Below are 16,200 nucleotides of genomic sequence, written 5' to 3'. Positions count from 1 at the left end.
AGGTTACTCATTACACCAGGACACCATGGACAAAACATATGCCTTATGCGCATGTAATTAAAAAAAAAAAAATTTGATATCAAAATTGGACAAAAGTATATTCATACAGTTCTTACACATGTGTAATTGACAAAAAAAGCGAAAGAAATTCGAAAAAAGGCCCAGAAAGCACTTTTTTAAGGGGTAAAAAGTTTTTGAAAAAAATATCATTTTTTCAAAATTTTTCTTTTGGATGTTGACTTGGGTTGCATTTCCAATATGAAAAACCCAGGTGGAGCGCACTCGCCCCCTGTTGGATTTTTGAGGTGTTACAATTGGCAATTGCCATATGGCATTTGCCATATACTTTGCACGAATCAACGCCGCATTGGGTGGTATTGGACATCGTGTACATGGTTTGTCCAATGCCAATATTTTGACATTCATTTTTGTACAAATCAGGGGGGTATTCCCTTACACCAGGTTACTCATTATACCAGGTTACTCATTACACCAGGTTAAACCAGATTACTCATTACACCAGGTTACTCATTACACCAGGTTACTTATTTCACCAGGTTACACCAGATTACTCATTACACCAGGTTACTCATCACACCAGATTACTAATTACACCAGGTTACTCATTATACCAGGTTACTCATTACACCAGGTTAAACCAGATTACTCATTACACCAGGTTACTCATTACACCAGGTTACACCAGATTACTCATTACACCAGGTTACTCATTACACCAGGTTACTCATCACACCAGGTTACACCAGGTTACTCATCACACCTGGTTACTCATTACACCATGTTACTCATTACACCAGGTTACTCATTACACCAGGTTACTCATTACACCAGGTTACACCAGGTTACTCATTATACCAGGTTACACTAGGTTACTCATTACACCAGGTTACTCATTACACCAGGTTACACCAGGTTACTCATTACACCAGGTTACTCATCAGACCAGGTTACACCAGGTTACTCATCACATTAGGTTACTCATTACACCAGGTTTCTCATCACACCAGGTTACTCATTACACCAGGTTACTCATCACACCAGGTTACTCATTACACCAGGTTACTCATTACACCAGGTTACTCATTACACCAGGTTACACCAGGATCCGCAATACACCAGGTTACACCAGGTTACTCATTACACCAGGTTACTCATTACACCAGGTTACTCATTGCACCAGGTTACTCATTACACCAGGTTACTCATTACACCAGGTTACACCAGATTACCAATTTACTCATTACACCAGGTTACTCATCACACATGGTTACTCATTACACCAGGTTACACCAGGTTACTCATTACACCAGGTTACTCATTACACCAGGTTACTCATTACAACAGGTTACTTATTTCACCAGGTTACACCAGGTTACTCATTACACCAGGTTACACCAGATTACTCATTACACCAGGTTACTCATTACACCAGGTTACTCATTACACCAGGTTACTCATTACACCAGGTTACACCAGATTACTCATTACACCAGGTTACTCATTACACCAGGTTACTCATTACACCAGATTACTCATTACACCAGGTTACTCATTATACCAGGTTACTCATTACACCAGGTTACACCAGATTACTCATTACACCAGGTTACTCATTAAACCAGGTTACTCATTACACCAGGTTACTCATTATACCAGGTTACTCATTACACCAGGTTACACCAGATTACTCATTACACCAGGTTACTCATTACACCAGGTTACTCATTACTCCAGGTTACTCATTACACCAGATTACTCATTACACCAGGTTACTCATTATACCAGGTTACTCATTACACCAGGTTACACCAGATTACTCATTACACCAGATTTCTCATTACACCAGGTTACTCATTATACCAGGTTACTCATTACACCAGGTTACACCAGGTTACTCATTACACCAGGTTACTCATTACACCAGGTTACTCATTATACCAGGTTACTCATTACACCAGGTTAAACCAGATTACTCATTACACCAGGTTACTCATTACACCAGGTTACTTATTTCACCAGGTTACACCAGATTACTCATTACACCAGGTTACTCATCACACCAGATTACTCATTACACCAGGTTACTCATTATACCAGGTTACTCATTACACCAGGTTAAACCAGATTACTCATTACACCAGGTTACTCATTACACCAGGTTACACCAGATTACTCATTACACCAGGTTACTCATTACACCTGGTTACTCATCACACCAGGTTACACCAGGTTACTCATCACACCTGGTTACTCATTACACCATGTTACTCATTACACCAGGTTACTCATTACACCGGGTTACTCATTACACCAGGTTACACCAGGTTACTCATTATACCAGGTTACACTAGGTTACTCATTACACCAGGTTACTCATTACACCAGGTTACACCAGGTTACTCATTACACCAGGTTACTCATCAGACCAGGTTACACCAGGTTACTCATCACACTAGGTTACTCATTACACCAGGTTACTCTTTACACCAGGTTACTCATTACACCAGGTTACTCATTACACCAGGTTACTCATTACACCAGGTTACTCATTATACCAGGTTACTCATTACACCAGGTTAAACCAGATTACTCATTACACCAGGTTACTCATTACACCAGGTTACTTATTTCACCAGGTTACACCAGATTACTCATTACACCAGGTTACTCATTATACCAGGTTACTCATTACACCAGGTTACACCAGGTTACTCATTACACCAGGTTACTCATTACACCAGGTTACTCATTATACCAGGTTACTCATTACACCAGGTTAAACCAGATTACTCATTACACCAGGTTACTCATTACACCAGGTTACTTATTTCACCAGGTTACACCAGATTACTCATTACACCAGGTTACTCATCACACCAGATTACTAATTACACCAGGTTACTCATTATACCAGGTTACTCATTACACCAGGTTAAACCAGATTACTCATTACACCAGGTTACTCATTACACCAGGTTACACCAGATTACTCATTACACCAGGTTACTCATTACACCTGGTTACTCATCACACCAGGTTACACCAGGTTACTCATCACACCTGGTTACTCATTACACCATGTTACTCATTACACCAGGTTACTCATTACACCAGGTTACTCATTACACCAGGTTACACCAGGTTACTCATTATACCAGGTTACACTAGGTTACTCATTACACCAGGTTACTCATTACACCAGGTTACACCAGGTTACTCATTACACCAGGTTACTCATCAGACCAGGTTACACCAGGTTACTCATCACACTAGGTTACTCATTACACCAGGTTTCTCATCACACCAGGTTACTCATTACACCAGGTTACTCATCACACCAGGTTACTCATTACACCAGGTTACTCATTACACCAGGTTACTCATTACACCAGGTTACACCAGGATCCGCAATACACCAGGTTACACCAGGTTACTCATTACACCAGGTTACTCATTACACCAGGTTACTCATTGCACCAGGTTACTCATTACACCAGGTTACTCATTACACCAGGTTACACCAGATTACCAATTTACTCATTACACCAGGTTACTCATCACACATGGTTACTCATTACACCAGGTTACACCAGGTTACTCATTACACCAGGTTACTCATCACACCAGGTTACTCATTACAACAGGTTACTTATTTCACCAGGTTACACCAGGTTACTCATTACACCAGGTTACACCAGATTACTCATTACACCAGGTTACTCATTACACCAGGTTACTCATTACACCAGGTTACTCATTACACCAGGTTACACCAGATTACTCATTACACCAGGTTACTCATTACACCAGGTTACTCATTACACCAGATTACTCATTACACCAGGTTACTCATTATACCAGGTTACTCATTACACCATGTTACACCAGATTACTCATTACACCAGGTTACTCATTACACCATGTTACTCATTACACCAGGTTACTCATTACACCAGGTTACTCATTACACCAGGTTACACCAGGTTACTCATTATACCAGGTTACACTAGGTTACTCATTACACCAGGTTACTCATTACACCAGGTTACACCAGGTTACTCATTACACCAGGTTACTCATCAGACCAGGTTACCCCAGGTTACTCATCACACTAGGTTACTCATTACACCAGGTTTCTCATCACACCAGGTTACTCATTACACCAGGTTACTCATCACACCAGGTTACTCATTACACCAGGTTACTCATTACACCAGGTTACTCATTACACCAGGTTACACCAGGATCCGCAATACACCAGGTTACACCAGGTTACTCATTACACCAGGTTACTCATTACACCAGGTTACTCATTGCACCAGGTTACTCATTACACCAGGTTACTCATTACACCAGGTTACACCAGATTACCAATTTACTCATTACACCAGGTTACTCATCACACATGGTTACTCATTACACCAGGTTACACCAGGTTACTCATTACACCAGGTTACTCATCACACCAGGTTACTCATTACAACAGGTTACTTATTTCACCAGGTTACACCAGGTTACTCATTACACCAGGTTACACCAGATTACTCATTACACCAGGTTACTCATTACACCAGGTTACTCATTACACCAGGTTACTCATTACACCAGGTTACACCAGATTACTCATTACACCAGGTTACTCATTACACCAGGTTACTCATTACACCAGATTACTCATTACACCAGGTTACTCATTATACCAGGTTACTCATTACACCAGGTTACACCAGATTACTCATTACACCAGGTTACTCATTACACCAGGTTACTCATTACACCAGGTTACTCATTATACCAGGTTACTCATTACACCAGGTTACACCAGATTACTCATTACACCAGGTTACTCATTACACCAGGTTACTCATTACTCCAGGTTACTCATTACACCAGATTACTCATTACACCAGGTTACTCATTATACCAGGTTACTCATTACACCAGGTTACACCAGATTACTCATTACACCAGATTTCTCATTACACCAGGTTACTCATTATACCAGGTTACTCATTACACCATGTTACACAAGGTTACTCATTACACCAGGTTACTCATTACACCAGGTTACTCATTATACCAGGTTACTCATTACACCAGGTTAAACCAGATTACTCATTACACCAGGTTACTCATTACACCAGGTTACTTATTTCACCAGGTTACACCAGATTACTCATTACACCAGGTTACTCATCACACCAGATTACTCATTACACCAGGTTACTCATTATACCAGGTTACTCATTACACCAGGTTAAACCAGATTACTCATTACACCAGGTTACTCATTACACCAGGTTACACCAGATTACTCATTACACCAGGTTACTCATTACACCTGGTTACTCATCACACCAGGTTACACCAGGTTACTCATCACACCTGGTTACTCATTACACCATGTTACTCATTACACCAGGTTACTCATTACACCGGGTTACTCATTACACCAGGTTACACCAGGTTACTCATTATACCAGGTTACACTAGGTTACTCATTACACCAGGTTACTCATTACACCAGGTTACACCAGGTTACTCATTACACCAGGTTACTCATCAGACCAGGTTACACCAGGTTACTCATCACACTAGGTTACTCATTACACCAGGTTACTCTTTACACCAGGTTACTCATTACACCAGGTTACTCATTACACCAGGTTACTCATTACACCAGGTTACTCATTATACCAGGTTACTCATTACACCAGGTTAAACCAGATTACTCATTACACCAGGTTACTCATTACACCAGGTTACTTATTTCACCAGGTTACACCAGATTACTCATTACACCAGGTTACTCATTATACCAGGTTACTCATTACACCAGGTTACACCAGGTTACTCATTACACCAGGTTACTCATTACACCAGGTTACTCATTATACCAGGTTACTCATTACACCAGGTTAAACCAGATTACTCATTACACCAGGTTACTCATTACACCAGGTTACACCAGATTACTCATTACACCAGGTTACTCATTACACCTGGTTACTCATCACACCAGGTTACACCAGGTTACTCATCACACCTGGTTACTCATTACACCATGTTACTCATTACACCAGGTTACTCATTACACCAGGTTACTCATTACACCAGGTTACACCAGGTTACTCATTATACCAGGTTACACTAGGTTACTCATTACACCAGGTTACTCATTACACCAGGTTACACCAGGTTACTCATTACACCAGGTTACTCATCAGACCAGGTTACACCAGGTTACTCATCACATTAGGTTACTCATTACACCAGGTTTCTCATCACACCAGGTTACTCATTACACCAGGTTACTCATCACACCAGGTTACTCATTACACCAGGTTACTCATTACACCAGGTTACTCATTACACCAGGTTACACCAGGATCCGCAATACACCAGGTTACACCAGGTTACTCATTACACCAGGTTACTCATTACACCAGGTTACTCATTGCACCAGGTTACTCATTACACCAGGTTACTCATTACACCAGGTTACACCAGATTACTAATTTACTCATTACACCAGGTTACTCATCACACATGGTTACTCATTACACCAGGTTACACCAGGTTACTCATTACACCAGGTTACTCATCACACCAGGTTACTCATTACAACAGGTTACTTATTTCACCAGGTTACACCAGGTTACTCATTACACCAGGTTACACCAGATTACTCATTACACCAGGTTACTCATTACACCAGGTTACTCATTACACCAGGTTACTCATTACACCAGGTTACACCAGATTACTCATTACACCAGGTTACTCATTACACCAGGTTACTCATTACACCAGATTACTCATTACACCAGGTTACTCATTATACCAGGTTACTCATTACACCAGGTTACACCAGATTACTCATTACACCAGGTTACTCATTACACCAGGTTACTCATTACACCAGGTTACTCATTATACCAGGTTACTCATTACACCAGGTTACACCAGATTACTCATTACACCAGGTTACTCATTACACCAGGTTACTCATTACTCCAGGTTACTCATTACACCAGATTACTCATTACACCAGGTTACTCATTATACCAGGTTACTCATTACACCAGGTTACACCAGATTACTCATTACACCAGATTTCTCATTACACCAGGTTACTCATTATACCAGGTTACTCATTACACCAGGTTACACCAGGTTACTCATTACACCAGGTTACTCATTACACCAGGTTACTCATTATACCAGGTTACTCATTACACCATGTTAAACCAGATTACTCATTACACCAGGTTACTCATTACACCAGGTTACTTATTTCACCAGGTTACACCAGATTACTCATTACGCCAGGTTACTCATCACACCAGATTACTCATTACACCAGGTTACTCATTATACCAGGTTACTCATTACACCAGGTTAAACCAGATTACTCATTACACCAGGTTACTCATTACACCAGGTTACACCAGATTACTCATTACACCAGGTTACTCATTACACCTGGTTACTCATCACACCAGGTTACACCAGGTTACTCATCACACCTGGTTACTCATTACACCATGTTACTCATTACACCAGGTTACTCATTACACCGGGTTACTCATTACACCAGGTTACACCAGGTTACTCATTATACCAGGTTACACTAGGTTACTAATTACACCAGGTTACTCATTACACCAGGTTACACCAGGTTACTCATTACACCAGGTTACTCATCAGACCAGGTTACACCAGGTTACTCATCACACTAGGTTACTCATTACACCAGGTTACTCTTTACACCAGGTTACTCATTACACCAGGTTACTCATTACACCAGGTTACTCATTACACCAGGTTACTCATTACACCAGGTTACTCATTACACCAGGTTACTCATTACACCAGGTTACTCATTACACCAGGTTACTCATTACACCAGGTTACTCATTACACCAGGTTACTCATTATACCAGGTTACTCATTACACCAGGTTAAACCAGATTACTCATTACACCAGGTTACTCATTACACCAGGTTACTTATTTCACCAGGTTACACCAGATTACTCATTAAACCAGGTTACTCATCACACCAGATTACTCATTACACCAGGTTACTCATTACACCAGGTTACTCATTATACCAGGTTACTCATTACACCAGGTTACACCAGATTACTCATTACACCAGGTTACTCATTACACCAGGTTACTCATTACTCCAGGTTACTCATTACACCAGATTACTCATTACACCAGGTTACTCATTATACCAGGTTACTCATTACACCAGGTTACACCAGATTACTCATTACACCAGATTTCTCATTACACCAGGTTACTCATTATACCAGGTTACTCATTACACCAGGTTACACCAGGTTACTCATTACACCAGGTTACTCATTACACCAGGTTACTCATTATACCAGGTTACTCATTACACCATGTTAAACCAGATTACTCATTACACCAGGTTACTCATTACACCAGGTTACTTATTTCACCAGGTTACACCAGATTACTCATTACGCCAGGTTACTCATCACACCAGATTACTCATTACACCAGGTTACTCATTATACCAGGTTACTCATTACACCAGGTTAAACCAGATTACTCATTACACCAGGTTACTCATTACACCAGGTTACACCAGATTACTCATTACACCAGGTTACTCATTACACCTGGTTACTCATCACACCAGGTTACACCAGGTTACTCATCACACCTGGTTACTCATTACACCATGTTACTCATTACACCAGGTTACTCATTACACCGGGTTACTCATTACACCAGGTTACACCAGGTTACTCATTATACCAGGTTACACTAGGTTACTAATTACACCAGGTTACTCATTACACCAGGTTACACCAGGTTACTCATTACACCAGGTTACTCATCAGACCAGGTTACACCAGGTTACTCATCACACTAGGTTACTCATTACACCAGGTTACTCTTTACACCAGGTTACTCATTACACCAGGTTACTCATTACACCAGGTTACTCATTACACCAGGTTACTCATTATACCAGGTTACTCATTACACCAGGTTAAACCAGATTACTCATTACACCAGGTTACTCATTACACCAGGTTACTTATTTCACCAGGTTACACCAGATTACTCATTAAACCAGGTTACTCATCACACCAGATTACTCATTACACCAGGTTACTCATTATACAAGGTTACTCATTACACCAGGTTAAACCAGATTACTCATTACACCAGGTTACTCATTATACCAGGTTACTCATTACACCAGGTTACTCATTACACCAGGTTACACCAGGTTACTCATCACACCAGGTTACTCATTACACCAGGTTACTCATTACACCAGGTTACTCATTACACCAGGTTACACCAGGTTACTCATTACACCAGGTTACTCATCACACCAGGTTACTCATTACACCAGGTTACACCAGGTTACTCATTACACCAGGTTACACCAGGTTACTCATTACACCAGGTTACTCATCACACCAGGTTACTCATTACACCAGGTTACTCATTACACCAGGTTACTCATTACACCAGGTTACACCAGGATCCGCAATACACCAGGTTACACCAGGTTACTCATCACACCAGGTTACTCATTACACCAGGTTACTCATTACACCAGGTTACTCATTACACCAGGTTACTCATTACACCAGGTTACACCAGATTACCAATTTACTCATTACACCAGGTTACTCATCACACATGGTTACTCATTACACCAGGTTACACCAGGTTACTCATTACACCAGTTTACTCATCACACCAGGTTACTCATTACAACAGGTTACTTATTTCACCAGGTTACACCAGGTTACTCATTACACCAGGTTACACCAGATTACTCATTACACCAGGTTACTCATTACACCAGGTTACTCATTACACCAGGTTACTCATTACACCAAGTTACACCAGATTACTCATTACACCAGGTTACTCATTACACCAGGTTACTCGTTACACCAGATTACTCATTACACCAGGTTACTCATTATACCAGGTTACTCATTACACCAGGTTACACATAGATTACTCATTACACCAGGTTACTCATTACACCAGGTTACTCATTACACCAGGTTACTCATTATACCAGGTTACTCATTACACCAGGTTACACCAGGTTACTCATTACACCAGGTTACTCATTACACCAGGTTACTCATTACACCAGGTTACTCATTACACCAGATTACTCATTACACCAGGTTATTCATTATACCAGGTTACTCATTACACCAGGTTACACCAGATTACTCATTACACCAGATTACTCATTACACCAGGTTACTCATTATACCAGGTTACTCATTACACCAGGTTACACCAGGTTACTCATTACACCAGGTTACTCATTACACCAGGTTACTCATTATACCAGGTTACTCATTACACCAGGTTAAACCAGATTACTCATTACACCAGGTTACTCATTACACCAGGTTACTTATTTCACCAGGTTACACCAGATTACTCATTACACCAGGTTACTCATCACACCAGATTACTAATTACACCAGGTTACTCATTATACCAGGTTACTCATTACACCAGGTTAAACCAGATTACTCATTACACCAGGTTACTCATTACACCAGGTTACACCAGATTACTCATTACACCAAGTTACTCATTACACCTGGTTACTCATCACACCAGGTTACACCAGGTTACTCATCACACCTGGTTACTCATTACACCATGTTACTCATTACACCAGGTTACTCATTACACCAGGTTACACCAGGTTACTCATTATACCAGGTTACACTAGGTTACTCATTACACCAGGTTACTCATTACACCAGGTTACACCAGGTTACTCATTACACCAGGTTACTCATCAGACCAGGTTACACCAGGTTACTCATCACACTAGGTTACTCATTACACCAGGTTTCTCATCACACCAGGTTACTCATTACACCAGGTTACTCATCACACCAGGTTACTCATTACACCAGGTTACTCATTACACCAGGTTACTCATTACACCAGGTTACACCAGGATCCGCAATACACCAGGTTACACCAGGTTACTCATTACACCAGGTTACTCATTACACCAGGTTACTCATTGCACCAGGTTACTCATTACACCAGGTTACTCATTACACCAGGTTACACCAGATTACCAATTTACTCATTACACCAGGTTACTCATCACACATGGTTACTCATTACACCAGGTTACACCAGGTTACTCATTACACCAGGTTACTCATCACACCAGGTTACTCATTACACCAGGTTACTCATTACACCAGGTTACTCATTATACCAGGTTACTCATTACACCAGGTTACACCAGGTTACTCATTACACCAGGTTACTCATTACACCAGGTTACTCATTACACCAGGTTACTCATTACACCAGATTACTCATTACACCAGGTTATTCATTATACCAGGTTACTCATTACACCAGGTTACACCAGATTACTCATTACACCAGATTACTCATTACACCAGGTTACTCATTATACCAGGTTACTCATTACACCAGGTTACACCAGGTTACTCATTACACCAGGTTACTCATTACACCAGGTTACTCATTATACCAGGTTACTCATTACACCAGGTTAAACCAGATTACTCATTACACCAGGTTACTCATTACACCAGGTTACTTATTTCACCAGGTTACACCAGATTACTCATTACACCAGGTTACTCATCACACCAGATTACTAATTACACCAGGTTACTCATTATACCAGGTTACTCATTACACCAGGTTAAACCAGATTACTCATTACACCAGGTTACTCATTACACCAGGTTACACCAGATTACTCATTACACCAAGTTACTCATTACACCTGGTTACTCATCACACCAGGTTACACCAGGTTACTCATCACACCTGGTTACTCATTACACCATGTTACTCATTACACCAGGTTACTCATTACACCAGGTTACACCAGGTTACTCATTATACCAGGTTACACTAGGTTACTCATTACACCAGGTTACTCATTACACCAGGTTACACCAGGTTACTCATTACACCAGGTTACTCATCAGACCAGGTTACACCAGGTTACTCATCACACTAGGTTACTCATTACACCAGGTTTCTCATCACACCAGGTTACTCATTACACCAGGTTACTCATCACACCAGGTTACTCATTACACCAGGTTACTCATTACACCAGGTTACTCATTACACCAGGTTACACCAGGATCCGCAATACACCAGGTTACACCAGGTTACTCATTACACCAGGTTACTCATTACACCAGGTTACTCATTGCACCAGGTTACTCATTACACCAGGTTACTCATTACACCAGGTTACACCAGATTACCAATTTACTCATTACACCAGGTTACTCATCACACATGGTTACTCATTACACCAGGTTACACCAGGTTACTCATTACACCAGGTTACTCATCACACCAGGTTACTCATTACAACAGGTTACTTATTTCACCAGGTTACACCAGGTTACTCATTACACCAGGTTACACCAGATTACTCATTACACCAGGTTACTCATTACACCAGGTTGGTTACTCATTACACCAGGTTACTCATTACACCAGGTTACACCAGATTACTCATTACACCAGGTTACTCATTACACCAGGTTACTCATCACACCAGATTACTCATTACACCAGGTTACTCATTATACCAGGTTACTCATTACATCAGGTTACACCAGATTACTCATTACACCAGGTTACTCATCAGACCAGGTTACACCAGGATACTCATCACACCAGATTACTCATTACACCAGGTTACTCATTATACCAGGTTACTCATTACACCAGGTTACACATAGATTACTCATTACACCAGGTTACTCATTACACCAGGTTACTCATTACACCAGGTTACTCATTATACCAGGTTACTCATTACACCAGGTTACACCAGGTTACTCATTACACCAGGTTACTCATTACACCAGGTTACTCATTACACCAGGTTACTCATTACACCAGATTACTCATTACACCAGGTTATTCATTATACCAGGTTACTCATTACACCAGGTTACACCAGATTACTCATTACACCAGATTACTCATTACACCAGGTTACTCATTATACCAGGTTACTCATTACACCAGGTTACACCAGGTTACTCATTACACCAGGTTACTCATTACACCAGGTTACTCATTATACCAGGTTACTCATTACACCAGGTTAAACCAGATTACTCATTACACCAGGTTACTCATTACACCAGGTTACTTATTTCACCAGGTTACACCAGATTACTCATTACACCAGGTTACTCATTACACCAGGTTACTCATTATACCAGGTTACTCATTACACCAGGTTAAACCAGATTACTCATTACACCAGGTTACTCATTACACCAGGTTACTTATTTCACCAGGTTACACCAGGTTACTCATCACACTAGGTTACTCATTACACCAGGTTTCTCATCACACCAGGTTACTCATTACACCAGGTTACTCATCACACCAGGTTACTCATTACACCAGGTTACTCATTACACCAGGTTACTCATTACACCAGGTTACACCAGGATCCGCAATACACCAGGTTACACCAGGTTACTCATTACACCAGGTTACTCATTACACCAGGTTACTCATTGCACCAGGTTACTCATTACACCAGGTTACTCATTACACCAGGTTACACCAGATTACCAATTTACTCATTACACCAGGTTACTCATCACACATGGTTACTCATTACACCAGGTTACACCAGGTTACTCATTACACCAGGTTACTCATCACACCAGGTTACTCATTACAACAGGTTACTTATTTCACCAGGTTACACCAGGTTACTCATTACACCAGGCTACACCAGATTACTCATTACACCAGGTTACTCATTACACCAGGTTACTCATTACACCAGGTTACTCATTACACCAGGTTACACCAGATTACTCATTACACCAGGTTACTCATTACACCAGGTTACTCATCACACCAGATTACTCATTACACCAGGTTACTCATTATACCAGGTTACTCATTACATCAGGTTACACCAGATTACTCATTACACCAGGTTACTCATCAGACCAGGTTACACCAGGATACTCATCACACTAGGTTACTCATTACACCAGGTTACTCTTTACACTAGGTTACTCATTACACCAGGTTACTCATTACACCAGGTTACTCATTACACCAGGTTACTCATCACACCAGGTTACTCATTACACCAGGTTACACCAGGTTACTCATTATACCAGGTTACACTAGGTTACTCATTACACCAGGTTACTCATTACACCAGGTTACACCAGGTTACTCATTACACCAGGTTACTCATCAGACCAGGTTACACCAGGTTACTCATCACACTAGGTTACTCATTACACCAGGTTACTCTTTACACCAGGTTACTCATTACACCAGGTTACTCATTACACCAGGTTACTCATTACACCAGGTTACTCATTACACCAGGTTACACCAGGATCCGCAATACACCAGGTTACACCAGGTTACTCATTACACCAGGTTACTCATTACACCAGGTTACTCATTACACCAGGTTACTCATTACACCAGGTTACACCAGATTACCAATTTACTCATTACACCAGGTTACTCATCACACATGGTTACTCATTACACCAGGTTACACCAGGTTACTCATTACACCAGGTTACTCATCACACCAGGTTACTCATTACAACAGGTTACTTATTTCACCAGGTTACACCAGGTTACTCATTACACCAGGTTACACCAGATTACTCATTACACCAGGTTACTCATTACACCAGGTTACTCATTACACCAGGTTACTCATTATACCAGGTTACTCATTACACCAGGTTACACCAGATTACTCATTACACCAGGTTACTCATTACACCAGGTTACTCATTACACCAGGTTACTCATTACACCAGATTACTCATTACACCAGGTTACTCATTATACCAGGTTACTCATTACACCAGGTTACACCAGATTACTCATTACACCAGATTACTCATTACACCAGGTTACTCATTATACCAGGTTACTCATTACACCAGGTTACACCAGGTTACTCATTACACCAGGTTACTCATTACACCAGGTTACTCATTACACCAGGTTAAACCAGATTACTCATTACACCAGGTTACTCATTACACCAGGTTACTTATTTCACCAGGTTACACCAGATTACTCATTACACCAGGTTACTCATCACACCAGATTACTCATTACACCAGGTTACTCATTATACCAGGTTACTCATTACACCAGGTTAAACCAGATTACTCATTACACCAGGTTACTCATTACACCAGGTTACACCAGATTACTCATTACACCAGGTTACTCATTACACCTGGTTACTCATCACACCAGGTTACACCAGGTTACTCATCACACCTGGTTACTCATTACACCATGTTACTCATTACACCAGGTTACTCATTACACCGGGTTACTCATTACACCAGGTTACACCAGGTTACTCATTATACCAGGTTACACTAGGTTACTCATTACACCAGGTTACTCATTACACCAGGTTACACCAGGTTACTCATTACACCAGGTTACTCATCAGACCAGGTTACACCAGGTTACTCATCACACTAGGTTACTCATTACACCAGGTTTCTCATCACACCAGGTTACACCAGGTTACTCATCACACTAGGTTACTCATTACACCAGGTTACTCATCACACCAGGTTACACCAGGTTACTCATTACACCAGGTTACACCAGGTTACTCATCACACCAGGTTACTCATTACACCAGGTTACACCAGGTTACTCATTACACCAGGTTACACCAGGTTGTTCACTACACCAGGTTACACCAGGTTACTCATCACACCAGGTTACTCATTACACCAGGTTACTCATTACACCAGGTTACTCATTACACCAGGTTACACCAGGTTACTCATTACACCAGGTTACTCATCACACCAGGTTACACCAGGTTACTCATCACACCAGGCTACACCAAGTTACTCATCACTCATTACACTCAGGTTACTCATCACACCAGGTCACACCAGGTTACTCAATACACCAGGTTACACCTGGTTACTCATTACACCAGGTTACACCTGGTTACTCATTACACCAGGTTACACCAGGTTACACATTACACCAGGTTACTCATTACGCCAGGTTACTCATTACCCCAGGTCACACCAGGTTACTCATCACACCAGGT

The 16,200-nt window shown here is 41.0% G+C and overlaps 1 protein-coding gene across 1 annotated transcript in view; it reads left to right on the top strand.

Annotated features, from left to right (window-relative positions):
• Positions 1-16,200, top strand: part of LOC139387576 (piezo-type mechanosensitive ion channel component 2) — a 291,891-nt gene that overhangs the window by 213,464 nt on the left and 62,227 nt on the right. The window lies entirely within an intron of this gene.

Source organism: Oncorhynchus clarkii, chromosome 28, assembly GCF_045791955.1.
Source record: "Oncorhynchus clarkii lewisi isolate Uvic-CL-2024 chromosome 28, UVic_Ocla_1.0, whole genome shotgun sequence".
NCBI lineage: Eukaryota > Metazoa > Chordata > Actinopteri > Salmoniformes > Salmonidae > Oncorhynchus > Oncorhynchus clarkii.
Note: the sequence above shows the minus strand (reverse complement) of the source record. Positions and strands in the feature narration are given on the sequence as shown.